Source organism: Halichoeres trimaculatus, unplaced genomic scaffold (genome assembly GCF_033239565.1).
Source record: "Halichoeres trimaculatus isolate MK-OKI-2021-1 unplaced genomic scaffold, fHalTri1.1 fHalTri1_scaffold_15, whole genome shotgun sequence".
Classification (NCBI taxonomy): domain Eukaryota; kingdom Metazoa; phylum Chordata; class Actinopteri; order Labriformes; family Labridae; genus Halichoeres; species Halichoeres trimaculatus.
In genome coordinates this window covers 10,271,400-10,285,331 of record NW_027437193.1, presented here as the reverse complement: position 1 = coordinate 10,285,331, position 13,932 = coordinate 10,271,400, and the positions used below count along the sequence as shown (strand labels likewise).

General features: G+C 38.6%; 1 long non-coding RNA gene across 1 annotated transcript; it reads right to left on the bottom strand.

Annotated features, from left to right (window-relative positions):
- Positions 1-2,853: 2,853 nt before the first annotated feature.
- Positions 2,854-4,367, bottom strand: LOC141804753 (uncharacterized). The gene is made up of 3 exons (XR_012599653.1): positions 4,272-4,367; positions 3,714-3,933; positions 2,854-3,086 (listed from the first exon to the last, which is right to left on the bottom strand). It is a non-coding gene; the product is annotated as an uncharacterized LOC141804753 (long non-coding RNA).
- Between the last annotated feature and the right edge of the window lie 9,565 nt (positions 4,368-13,932).

Below are 13,932 nucleotides of genomic sequence, written 5' to 3'. Positions count from 1 at the left end.
GCAGGTTAGACCTCCATCCAGCAACATGTGGACAAAGAAGAGTTTACACCCAAAACACATCTGTGGCCCAGCTTCATGATCAATACTTATTTAAAAGTGTTTCATCTTACTCTCTCAGTATCTTGATGTTTTTCTAAGTTTTGATCTAAAAATATATTTCGCCATGAAAAGCCATGAGGAGATTAAAAACTTCCTTTACAAGAGCGTCCTTGTAAAGGCAGGCAGCAGCCCATTTAAACAAAGTAATAGACTGGGGGTGCTCAGAATGAATTCATTATCAGAGTATTGATTGTTAAGGCCGTGCTTGAGCATGTTTTTTCTTTTACTCTTATTTCCAGAGAGATAAACAACGTGTGGTCTAATATTACATTCAGCTATCAGGGTGGTGTTTTGAGCCTAAAGCATGTTTCCATGTGAATTGATTGCCTGAAGGTGAAACAGCCAGCTGGAAAAAAACAGGGCCACAGCTGGGCAACACATTCAGGATGGACACATATTCTGATAAATTTTTATGGGACATTACCCCATCTTCGAATTCCAAAATGACAGACAGGAGAAGAAGAGAGACTGCAGAGAACTTGCTTTAGCAATGTAAATGTATGTTTGTCATGCTAATAACGCTTTCTTAAATTGAATTGAATTGATTTGATTTTCCAAAAGTTATGAACAATTGTGACTATAGACCATAGAATGTATAATAAATGAACAAATTCCCTCTGACATCACCCATCTGTTCATGAAAACAGATTTTGAAGCATATTGTCTCTCGCGGCCATACTGGAAGTGGTGGGGGCTTCAAGTACAGTCCAAGCAGCAACCGCCGGTCTAAGAATATGAGACAATGCAGAAGTGCTAAAATCTGCTGTTTCTCAAGTGTTCACTTGAGAATGGCTCCAGAAGTACCGGAAGTCACATACACACCAAGCCAAAAAAAGCCATTTTCATAGCAGAAATTAACTATTTACAGCCTGTTTCAAAAAACGTCTCCTGTCTGTGTCGCTAATTTTTCTATCAGCACCCACTGCACGGGGGGTGAATTTCTTTCTAACTTGGGCGTTCAGAGGATATTAAGATCGCAAGCTCCCCCAATCAGAGGCACAGCTGAGGGTCACGTGACGGCTGGCGCCCTATGGCTGTAGGCGAAGCCATTGCCACTACCAATATGGCCGCTATAGCCAATGTGCTTCATTTTCCACTTCAGAAACACATGGGTGACGTCGGCGAGACCACGTCCATGTTTTATACAGTCTATGGTACAGCCTGGGGAGTCAGTCAGTGACGTGACCTGTGCTGTGCCTCTGATTGGGGAAGCTTGTGATCTTAATATCCTCTGCAGTGCCAAGTTAGAAAAAATCCCCCCAATACGGTGTATTCTAATAGTAAAATTAGCGACTCAGACAGGAGAAGTTTTTGAACCAGGCTGTAAATAGATTAATTTCTGCTTTGAAAATGGCTTTTTTTGACTTGGTGTGTATGTGACTGCAGGTACTTCCAGAGCTAACCCCACATCACAGTCTGTTCCTGATACCAAGAAATGAAGCCAATCCACCGATGGAGCCACATTTGATATGACGCCAGCTTTGACCTTCCTTTCGAACAGCTACCTGGCACCTGTCAGTCAGCTAGCTGAGCTGTGTCTCTGATTGGACAATCAAATGATCCTCATAACTTCAAAACCGCAGAATTAGGAAAAAAAAATCACTCACCGCAAAGTGTGTGCTGATAGCAAAATCAGCCAGCCTCAAGCGGATTCTCAATGAAGAGCAACTTTTAGCACCCCCTCATAGGTTTCATTTTCTTAACTACATGTTGGCCCTTGATTGTGACCCAACAAAAATTGCTTGTAAATAGTAAAAATAAAATTATGAAAAATGTACTTCTTTATGCTTTGGACTTTATTAGCGTTTCAAGAAACTCAAAAATAATTGTTTTTTTTCCTTACTGGAAGATTTGTTTCAAGCAACTGAGGCATAATTTTTGTCAGGTAAATGTGCCTTGTTTTTTGCAGTGTTGTGCTCACAGCAGACACCCTAACAATGTGGACAAGCTCATTATTCTCAAAAGGAACAAAACAGAGTTTAATTTTTGTTTTCCTGCTCAGTTTTCTCATTGTATCAAGTCCACATTCAGTGTTCAAAGCCTTGTTCTAGATGACTGTATGACCACTGAGATTATTCTTCAGCCTGTTCCTCATGATGATGTTCAAAGTGTTAAGCAATGTGTTGCTGTAGGAATGCACAACTGTCAGTTACATGCACTATGTTCCTCTTAGTCATGTTTCTTTCACTGGAAAAATCGTAGTTCTCCTTTTCCAAATGTCTATTTATGTAAATATTTAGAATCTGCATTCCTACAATAGAAAAATGGCACATAAAAAAGTTTTGCACCAACACGTCCTGCACTGTAAAACAGGGAGTGATTCGTCGAAGCACTCACATACAACCTGATGCCTCTGTCTCTCATGCTTTCAGTCTACTTCTGAATAGATTTCCCTCAGACCCAAATCCTCCTCCAACAGATTTCAAGCTGCTGGAGCAGCACCCCTAAAAATCCTTTTTCCTGTTTCAGGTGCACTCTGGGAACTGAAAGCAAGAAAAAAAAAATATCCAGAAGAGTTTTTAGTTTCAGAGCACAGACTGTAGCTTCCAGCTTTTTTCAGATGCATAAATTCAACAAGTAAGAAAGAAGCAAGTACACCTGTGACTACCATAGAAGTAGTTACACAGTTCTTCTTTGAATAGTTTTATGTTTTACACAATACTCTGCACACTTTTTCTACTTAACACAGACTCCTACATATTTCCTTTTCTTATATTCATAAATCAAATTCAATAATACTTCTATGATGCCTTTGTGAATCAAATTTTAAAAACTAAAACTGTGTGTGGGGTGAGAATAGTCTCAGTGATGCCTGAGAAGAGGGTGATTTGTATTTGTCTGTTAGTCAGACACAGTACAAAAACATGATCAGACCAACTTTCATAAAACTTGGAGGAGGGCAGCACAGGCCAAGGACAAACTCATGAAATTTTGAAGAGGAATCAGCCTTTGATACAGATTCAAAGACAACTGGGCTACCAGAGCTTCTGCCAAAAAAAGAGAGGTCACAAATCAGACTCATTATTCTTTTAAATATTCTTTTAAGCAACCAAAGCATCATATCTGAAAAATATAATCATTAGATTCTTTCAAACTAAAGGGATGGTATGACTGAAAAGTCTATTTTTACTTGTGAGAGGTCTTTAAATTTTAGATGGTTCTTTGAGAGATGTCTGAATATTTCATGAGATCCTGTCAGTATCAAATGATTTATTTTTCTTTATCGTTACATGGCTATTTCGGGCATTTACAACAGCGTATTGTGTACACATTCAGAAACTGCCAACAGGCAGAAGGAGGAGAAGAAGAAGGTGAATAGAAATTTGGACGGAAATTTGGTTTCCGCATGAAAAATGTAGGAGATGATGTGACTAAGAGATTCAAACTAGGTTTTAAACCTGGGAGAAAAAGTTGAGAAGTTTTTTTTAAAGTCCTAAATTGCATTTTAAAACCTCTGCACTGACTCTGGATGAAACTTTTGACTCAACCAGAAAAAAGAAAGTTCACAGTTCCAATATTTCAGCACAGACTTCTTTCCTCTCTATGAAGCTTTCACCCAAAAAACACTGGACATCCTCGAGTGAAGCCCAGCTCTGATTTCAGTGTCAGAATACCTGGGTCCATTTGCTTGATGAGAGCAGCCTTCTTCAGTCTGGTTCCCAGGGTTCAGCCCAGTGAGCGCAGTAAGAAGACGCCTGTGTGATGATGCCCTCACTGAGTGTGAAACCGTCCTCCTATGCTGACAGACACACACACAAAGAGACTGGCCGAGGTTCCCAAGCTGAATCAAGTCCACAGACGGACCATGTGAGCGTGGATGAGGCTGGTCTACAGCTGAAGTCAGGAAGAGGAAAAAAAGAGGAAAGTTTAGGAGGAGGTTATCTACCTTAGTGTGAGTTGAATATAAGTTTTAAACTATTAAAAGTTTTAACGTATATAATTTCTTTTATGATTGTTTGTATGTTTTTATTTATCGTATTTATTCCCTCTTCACTCTGAATCTTAAGCAACAGGCCCATGACAGATCAGTAAAGTATATCTAAACTCATCTGAACTTATCTGGAAGCTTTATCTGTAGCAACCTGTTTCACTGTGACCTGAACAAGTGTAATTTAGGCAGCCACACAAGAAGAGCATTTCAGTTTCCAGCTCTGTGCAGACGATGGACTCACTCATCACACGGCCTCCAGCTACAAAAAGACTGGATAAGCTTCGGTCCCATGATCCTCTCTGCCTCTGAGCGGGCTCTCCAAGCTGGATCACCTCAAGGCGATGTGATCCTGACAAGAAGCACAAATTGAATTCTTATTATATGTGTTTTAGCGTGCAGTGTTACAGTACAGTCGCACTGTAGGTTAAGATGAATAAGACAAGTCTTCTCACTGAATGTGACCTCAAGCAGCTTTAAGGTCATTTTATTGTTCTCATACTGTACGTCTATCTGCTGCCTCTGATAAAAGCACATCAACATTTAGGCTCTACTGCCTCCTACAGCTAGTATTTAATGGGAGATGTGCAATCAAAACAACCTGGTACATTTCTTTTTTTTAATTATTTTCTGTTTTTAATAGATGTTGTCGTAGATTTCTTCCATAGAATCTGTGACAGAGAACATGTATGTGATGTTCTGCACAGTAGGTTCAGGCTTGATGAAAATATGCAACTTTAAATGCTATTGTGTTGATTGTCAGTGCTTTTTCTATGTGTGATATTAAATATTTGGTTCGTTATAAACCCACAAAGCTGTCAGATATTTGTCGTGGTGAAAGACACATTTTTGGACTTCTTGGTCAATGCAACAAAAATCTAAAGGGAGATCTGTGGTCACAGCAGGAGTTCAGAGTCTCCCTGTTTATGGTGACATGAAATGTTAGTGTCGTGGTATCAAATTATCACGCGTTGAGTTCTACAGGTGCATTTCTTTATTTTCCATCCATAGCACCGTGGCACAATGGCACAGTGACACTAAGACATCAGAAAAACAATACATAACAATCCAAAGTTTGACAGGTGTTAACACAAATACAAACATAAACACTTAAATCAATATTGCACTACCCTATCACACATATATTGGACCGTCCCGCTACACAAATATTGCACAGTATATAACTGTTGCAACGCCCCTTTTACCTGGGTATATTCTAAAATAGAGTAAATTCATGACCCACCTCGCCTCGCCTACCAAGGGGTGCATCTGTAGGCCTACCTGGCGAACTTCAATGAACCCTGAATGTTATTCTCCCTCTTAAAGCCTTTCAACAGATAAACACATTTTAGAGAAGGATAGCATTTACAACCAATAAAAAACTATTGAAGCGTACCGTTGCTGCTGTTCTCTCATACACAAGGAAAGCATGATCAGCCTGAGGGGCAAACCTGGTGTGTGAGACACTCCTGGATTTATGCCAATTGCGGGGCACACACGCCACCCCGGAACATGAATGACCACAACGTAATTGCCTTGTGGACTACAAAACTTTTCCTTCTGAAAGTCTCTCTCATAAACCTTGTGTTAAATAGTTAAAATAGGTTAAAATAGTTTTGGATTTGTTATTATAGTTTAGTTTTGGTTAGTTTTGACATTTCTTTTTTCCATTATAGTTTAGTTTTAATTAGTTTTGGAGCGGGCATTCTAGTTTTATTTAGTTTTAATTTTTGCAACAAGGCTTAGTTTTAGTTCAGTTTTAGTTTTTTCATACCTTATTAACCAGGTGCAGGATTCAAAAAGGTCAGAGTAAATATTTTGTAATACAGTTTATTTTCCAGTTCAACATAGTGCTCACTGCTCAGTCAATGCTGATGCTAAACTGTTGGCTGCTGCCTTAAACACAAGAAAATAATATAAACTTGATAAAAAAAAAAATATAAACATAAATTATATAAGATAATATTAACATGAATGAAATAAAAATAATAAAAACCTAAATTATATAAAACAATATAATATGAGCTTTAACAATTAGAAACTTGGACTCTGTAACAATAAACCTAGACTCACATGAAATTAAACTATTACAGATGCTCTGATTCATTGCTCCACTACATTTTGTCCCAGCACAGAGCACAGCCAGTCAGTGCAGTAAACAACCACATCCTAGTGCATCGCTGTGATGGTGCCGTACGGCGCTGACAACTTCCGAAAACTGTCATAAAATTGGTTGGGAAAATGTCTTGGATTAATTTAAATCCTAAAGGCTATTAACATTGTCAAAAACTAAAACTAAGGACATTGTGTCTTTAATTTTAGTTAGTTTCAGTTAGTTTTGTGAACACAAGATACAGTTTTAATTTACTTATCGTTTTCGTTTTCTTTTCCAGTTTTTATTAGTTTGAGTTAACTGCAATGTATTTTAAATTTTAGTTTTCCTTTTTAGTTTCGTTTTAGTTAACTACTATAGCCTTGGTCCCTTCATCATAATATGTGTGTAATTTTTTTGAACACGGTTTTAAGAGCTGACTGCATTTTCGTTTTTTTTCTACTACCCCATCACTTTACATCACATTTTAAAACTTTCCTTTGACATTCAACATTACATATTTTTTCGAACACTTAGAAACAGCATCATGCTGCTACTTTAATCTGTTGATATTCATATCCTAAAATTTATCAGTAGTAGTTCTTGGTTGGAGATCTTCTTTTTTGGCTGATGGGTCACATTTTTTTTTAACCTGAGGATTGCTTGCCATATAAACCACATATTTACCAGTAACTCATAACAGTCAGAGGTCTTCCAGTCTAGCTTTTAAGTCAAAATGGATCAATGTAACTATAAAATGTTGAACAATTCCATGAAGTCAAATGTACAATATAGGTTTAGTAAACTTATTATTGGGCAAACAGTGCTTCCTCAGGATAAGTTTGTGTTATGGGCAGTATAGATTTTGTTTTGTTGAACCTGAGTTTGTTTAGTCCAGGGATTTTTGGGTATCTATTTTTCATTTTCTGTTAAATGATTGACAGGTGTGTCAGAGGACAGCTGAACCATGCTCCAGCAGAAACTACAGGAAAGTAAGGGGTAAGAACTTCACCCAAAAAGAAGTTTAAATTTATATTCTAATATTTTTAGTATTTATTTGAAGCAAAAAAGAAAAAAATTAAAAGAACAAAGACTTAAGACCACGTCAGAATATACTCACCAGTGCTTTGAGGGCTAATAATAAAAACATGTCACACTATGTCTCTAATAATAACCACAAACTGGGTGAAGAGTTTAATTTAAATCTCTGGTGTAGACATTTTCCACAACCTCTGAGTCATTTCTACGTTCACTTGTAAGACTGCAGCAGTTTAATTAAACATTTATAAAGTGATTGTCTGCTGTGCCCGAGGTTCAGCAGCATTTGGCTGAAGCCCCTGCGGCCTGCACTAATCCTCTGTATTTTGTGCTGAGAGATAACAAGAGGGTGACAGGACCGAGAGGAGGAGAGGGAGGAGGAATGAGCCGCAGCTTTCTCTGCAAACAAACAAGACAGAGAGCTGAAAGCTGTGATCCATCCATCTGTCTCTCTGCTTCTCCTTCTCTCTCTGGTTTCATCACTCTCTGCCTCTTTCTCTCACTCTAACTTCTTTATTTCTCTCCAAACCTTCTGTCTTCTTCTTCTTCTTCTCCTCTCTCTTTCCCTCGCTAATGAGTGCCGGTGGGGTTTCTCAGCAGCCGAAAATCCAGTATGTTTGTCTCTGCCTGGACACCAGGGGCCCACAGCTTACTGCTCCCACATCGACTAAATAAATACACAAATAAGGAGTAAACTCACAGTGCTGGGAGTGAATTTATTTTGCAGGCTCGAGCTGCACTGAGAACAACGCAGTGAAAAAGCACACTGGAGGAAAGGGGCACAGCCAGAGGGGTGTCACAGACTCCCTCTCTGGAATCTGATTGCCCCCCTGTTGCCTGTGCTAACCAGTTTGGTGATGGGAAGTTGGCTTGTTGGTATCATGGATGGATTACTGAAGGAGACCTGTGAGTTCAAGCCCAGGGACCCCTCAGCTGCAGGCCGGTGTGAAATAATGTTAACATTTCTTGTTGTAAAGTCAGTTTTATGACTGCAAGGAGACAGAAAACAACCACCAAGAGATGCAAAGAAACCACAAAGACATGCAGAAAACCAAGAAAGAGATGCAAAGTGGCCATCATGAGACACTGAAAGGCAACAAAAAGGATGACAAATGGAAAGAAAGACACAAACAGCCCTACGGAGACTCAGGACTAAGGTAAATATGAGCACATAACCACTGGGATGTGGGGAAAAAAAGGGAGGCCAAAAGATAAAACCAACTAAAGGGACACAAACAGGAGAGCGATATGAAACAACTAATAGGGGAAAGGACACAATAATGGAGCATGATGAAAACAGTGATGCAAAATGGTAACAAAGATAAAAAATGGCTTCAAATGACACAAAACATGTCACACAAGTACACCAAGATGGTGAGAAGTAACCACAAATAGATACAAACAAAGCACAGTGACCCTCACAGAGCCCAAAGGTGAGCTGAAATATTAACAGAAGACCAAATAAACAAATTAAATGACCACAGCAACACAAAAACAACAAAAACATGTGTGAAACATTTGTGAAATGATGTAAAACTATAAGAAAAGAGAAAAAATAGCCAAATAAAAAAGGCAAAAGACAAAAAATATACCCCAAAATTACAATTATTGCATCAAGAAAAGGCAAAACTACTACAAATTGAGAGAAACTTGGTTCAAAAAGCATTTAATATTAAAATAGAGATACAAAGAGACCATAAACAATGAAAAAGAGCAAACAGCACCACCAGAGGAAAAACCCTCAGTCTTACAACAAAGTCAATACCAACATCTGCACCTCCAGACTCACCTCTGGAAGGAGTGAGTCCGTCTAAAGGTGGGAGTTTGACCACCTGGTGAACTGCTGCAGAGTGAGCAGCTCAAAGCTCTGAGGACAGAAGACACAGTCATGGATTTTCACTGTGGAGTCTTCCTGCTTTCTGGGGACCATCATTACCCAGCACCTCGAGTAGAAGCTGAACAGGAGTTACTGCAGCCACAACTGAGGCTGCGGTGTGTTATCCTCTCTACATCTCTCCTGGACAAGTACTCCTCCATGAACCTGAGGCGTGAAGGCAACCTCCAAACCCCCTGGATACTGACTGTTTGGAATCCTTTCCCCTGGAAAAACAAACAAATGACCAACAATCTGCTGAATTCAGCCGATCAGGACCAAAACCCCGAGCTACAACACATCAATGACAACTGCCTTGAGACTCTCATCCAGGCCTATTATCTTCAAATGTTGAGATTTTTACTTGACATTAAAGGTCCTATATTATGAAAAAAATCACTTTATTAGGTCTTTTCGTGAAATTAGTGTGTTTTTGGCTTTCCTCCCAGCCCACAAAATGTGATATTTAATGACAAAACCTGTACTTAGTAGTGCTTGTGAATGTAAAATCCTGACCTAAATCCAGCTGTTTGGATTTTGGGAATTTGCCGATGTCAGCGATTCCCTTTTTTTGACCAATCAGGAGCAAGTCTGACCTGATTGGTCCACCAGAGCAGATACCAAGAGAATGGAGAGGAGAATCCCAAATTTGAGGAGCCATAACTGCTCTATTTTTGGCTGTAAACGGTCACATAGTCCCGTGCTCAAGCTTCCCATCTCGGAATACAAGACTAAGTGGCTAGAGTTCATTTATCAAGGAAATGTGCCAGCTACACTCAGTAAAACTGTGCATGTGTGTGCTAGTCACTTCACGGCTGACTGCTTTTCAAACTTTGGACAGTGCAGCAGAGGGCTAGCGAATAGACTGGTTCTGAATCCAGGCGTCTTACCAACCATCCTCCAACAAACCTGGAACCCTGGAAATGTGAGTATTTTAAATGCTGTGTGCTGTGGAGCAGATGTAAGAGCTTTTCCTCAGTGTCCCCCCTGTCTCTGTGTTAGCTTCAGGACCCTAACTTTAGCTGCGGTTAGCCTGTTGTTTTAGCCTGTAATGTTACAGTAAACGAGCTTCGCTGTTATCTAAACATTGTGCACTCGGAGCTTGTGGTGCCGCTCTCAGTGACCCTGAAGAGCAGGTGGTATCAGTGGTGGCTCATTTACATATGAAGGCCACGCCCACTAAATCAGAGCGTTCTGAACAGAGGGGCTATGAGAGCCTGGAAACAATGCTGCTGTGCTTGATTTATTGGCTTTTTGGAACAAAACATGTCACTACAATTTCATGAAGACATCAATGAACCATATTAAACAGCAGAAAAGGAGCAGAATATGGGACCTTTAACACAGATTGGACTTCAGTAGTGTTGCCGTCATACAGTACATAATCATTATATCATCATTAGGCCTATAGCAGATATTCTTGATGACACAACACGAAGTCATTGGTGAAGTTCCATTCCTGGATAACCTTTGTACACACTATATGTACTGTATGATGATGTTTTACATATTTCCATACTTTATCTTTATTTTCAATAATTTTTTTAATTATACTTGTTACCTTACATTTTCCCTTACACCAAAGACACCAAAACAACTCACATGCATGTAAAATTCTACTTAGTTAACCACTAACATGTTACATTTCTTCATCTCTGAATCTAAACATTAAAACAAACCATGTTCCTCTCCATTCTTAATTAGTACACAGAGATAATCACACTCCACTGTTGTTGTTTAAATCATGACTCTGACATTTTCTAAAAGCCATAGTTAGACATCCTTCTCTGTGAAGTATTGTTGTCTTATCAGACCGTACACTGCAGCGAGGCTCCTTCTTTTTGTTACATGGAGGGAAACAGGTGGAGAGAATCACCCGGCTCTAATTACTCAGGCAGAGTGCATCAATCTTTACACAGCTGCATTATTACAATCTGCCACTGCTCTGAAACCTCATATTTCACACATTATCAGTGAAGACACTTGTGGAGAGCTCAGCGTTATTACTGCAGCCTCCTTTGCATGAATCAGAACACAATAACATGTATGATCAACAGTGTTTCAATAGGGAGTGTAGTCACAGTTTAAATGTTAATGCTTTACTTTTAAAATAAGAGACTCTGATGTCAGAGATTTACACCTGAAGTTACCTTTTTGTTTACAATCTCACCACTAAGAGCTCTTTATATGTTAGGGCTCCTGTTGGTCTATATCTGGTGAGAAATGATCACATGTTGCGTTGTGTTTGCTTCATAGTAAAGGCTTTCACTAAGGGAAGACTGCCATCTAGTGGTGTCTGCTCGAAAAATACTGTATGTACAGTACAGACAGAAAAACTGGGTTCTGTGGAGTCACTTTAGGGGAAGATACATTTGTGTTCCTTACTTTTGACTTGATAAATTGACAGTATGTTTTTTAAACCCAGGAAAGCTTGTAGTCCCGTAACCTACTACTACTTCTTGACCCTTTTACGCATGGACTAACAGTTTCAAAGTAAATCTTTCACTTCTGACATTCGAGATTAAGTTTTACACAGAGTCCAGTTTTAATTTAAGAAGGTTATTGTGCTTTTTTTTTTTTTTTTTAAATTATTATTATTTATTTATTTATTGCCTGTATACTTCTCCTAAGGCTTTACATTATTTACAAAACATTTGCCTTTTTTTTCTCTCACACTGGTGTTTCAGAAAAGTTTTAGTTCAGCCTCCGCCTGTAACACTTTGTTTAAACTGCTACCTTTAACCTCTTAAAACACAATATTTTGTATGGTGTGCAATTTTTAATTCACCATGCTATTTGGGATAAGTAAGACCTTATAAGTATAATAACTAAACTTGGTCATTGTATGGGAAGTTTGATTATTTTTGTTATCAGTTCTCTATTAGTTGTCTATGTTATTGTACTTAAATACGTTTGGGGTTTTTTCACCTGTATGGGTGTAATGTTGTGGTTTCACTAAAAGATGATGTGGGTAGTGTCCCTCAGTGTGGCAAACAAGTCAAAGTTTAAAAAAAAAATTAAAAAAAAAGGATGGGTCTGAGAGGCAGAAATGTAATGTCCACATATGTGAACATGGGGTCTTAAGAGGTTAAGGTTCCTCACTCTACAAACCCCCTTCCCACTGATTGGCCAGTCCCCTGGAGGGCAGACCTTGGTGTTCGAGGCCCTCTCCTCTTCCATGAACCAGTTAGATGACACTTTGGTGATTATTTCACCATTTCAGCAAGTCTTGTTACAATTTTGTAAAAATCTTGTGCCACGTTTTAAAGGGGACTGTTTTGATCAGTTTATAGACAGATTTAGGGATTTTGACAACATAGAAATATGTAGAAGTTTGGAATCTTGCACATGTTTAGTATAGACATCCAGCATCATTAATTTATAGCCATATTTAAAACAGCATAGGAGTCCAGCTACAATGAAACAGTCATCATGCCGTCAACACACTCAAACCAGTCAGTACACTGTATAACCACTAGTTTCACATATAAGGATTCAGTGCTTTGTAAATGACCCCATTAACTCTTGAAGCAAAAACAGCTGAATCATAGTCAAAGGGAAACTTTTATTGCTAACGTAAATAACAAATAAGTTAGGAAACACACACAGTGGTGCAACAGAAAGCAGCTTTCAGGAGCTGCACCCACAGAAAAGACCAGGCAGACAAACAAGTCCATGACTTGTTTGAGTTTGAATAAACCATCTTATCTTAAAGCAGCAGAATGTCTTGAGGAATACACCTATACTGTTGTCTTACAATGTGGATATATTCATCTGTGATCAGTCACTTAAATTCAAAAGTGATATAATAATTAAATATGAGATAGTTATCTGTGTTTTGGAACAAGGTGAAGGTAAAAGTGTGTTCAATAAGACGAGAGTGTATGAGTATAAAGAACAGCTGTTTTTGACAGTAAGGAATCTTAACAAAATGTTGATGTAAAAAGACATGAAAACCACCAACGAGTAAGACTGGAGTATTTCATCATTTTACACACAGTACAAGCGCTAATCCATCCTCTCTGCCCACAGCTGCATCCATAAACCAGTCTGAGTGACATGGTTGTCTTTAGTCTGCCTCTCTTTTTCATGCCACAACAAGGTCTGTTATCTGGCAGTAGTGGAGGATTTCTAGTTTTTTTCCAGGTCTTCTGTGCAGGGATGTGTCCAGAGGGTTGACCTGTGGTACACTTAAAATATGATTGGCCACTTCAAAAATCCAAAACCACAATTCGCTATTCTCCTTATCAAGAGGAATCAGTCCATCAAAGACTGTAAACAAACTCCTGCACACTTCAATGGAAATATCTGGATCCATATGTTGACTTTGGATAAACATCATAACTTTTTATAAGTAGAAAAGACAAGACAGAATAATATGTGATAAGGAGAGACAGACTAAATAAACAATATTCAATATGTTTGTTATTATTATGTTTGAGTGCACGTACTCTTCTTGCTACCCCGCTTTAATCGATGCCCCTCGTTGGGGCACCACAGCCAAAATAGTCTGGACACGGCCCTGCTTTGAGAACAGCATTAATAAAATTGTTTTTAATATAAACTGAAAGGAATGTTTGCTCTTCACATGCTCTTTACTGACATAAAAAACACAGAATGGTGCTGTCTTTAAACCACATTAAATATATACACTTTCCAGATATTCAGTAATCTTTTATCCCAGATGAAAAAGTCTCTAGCTCATGTAAATAATCTATTACAGTCATAACTTTCTTTGCATATTTAAGAGCTATATAGTGATCAACAAGAGAAAGAATAAGAAAAACTATTTCCACAACAGGCACATTCTCTGCTTCAAGGTTCAGAGATATTGTTTGTTTCCAGTGATCCAGGAAAGATGTTTACACCTCAGAATGTTTCTCCTTCATCAATCTGTTCCCG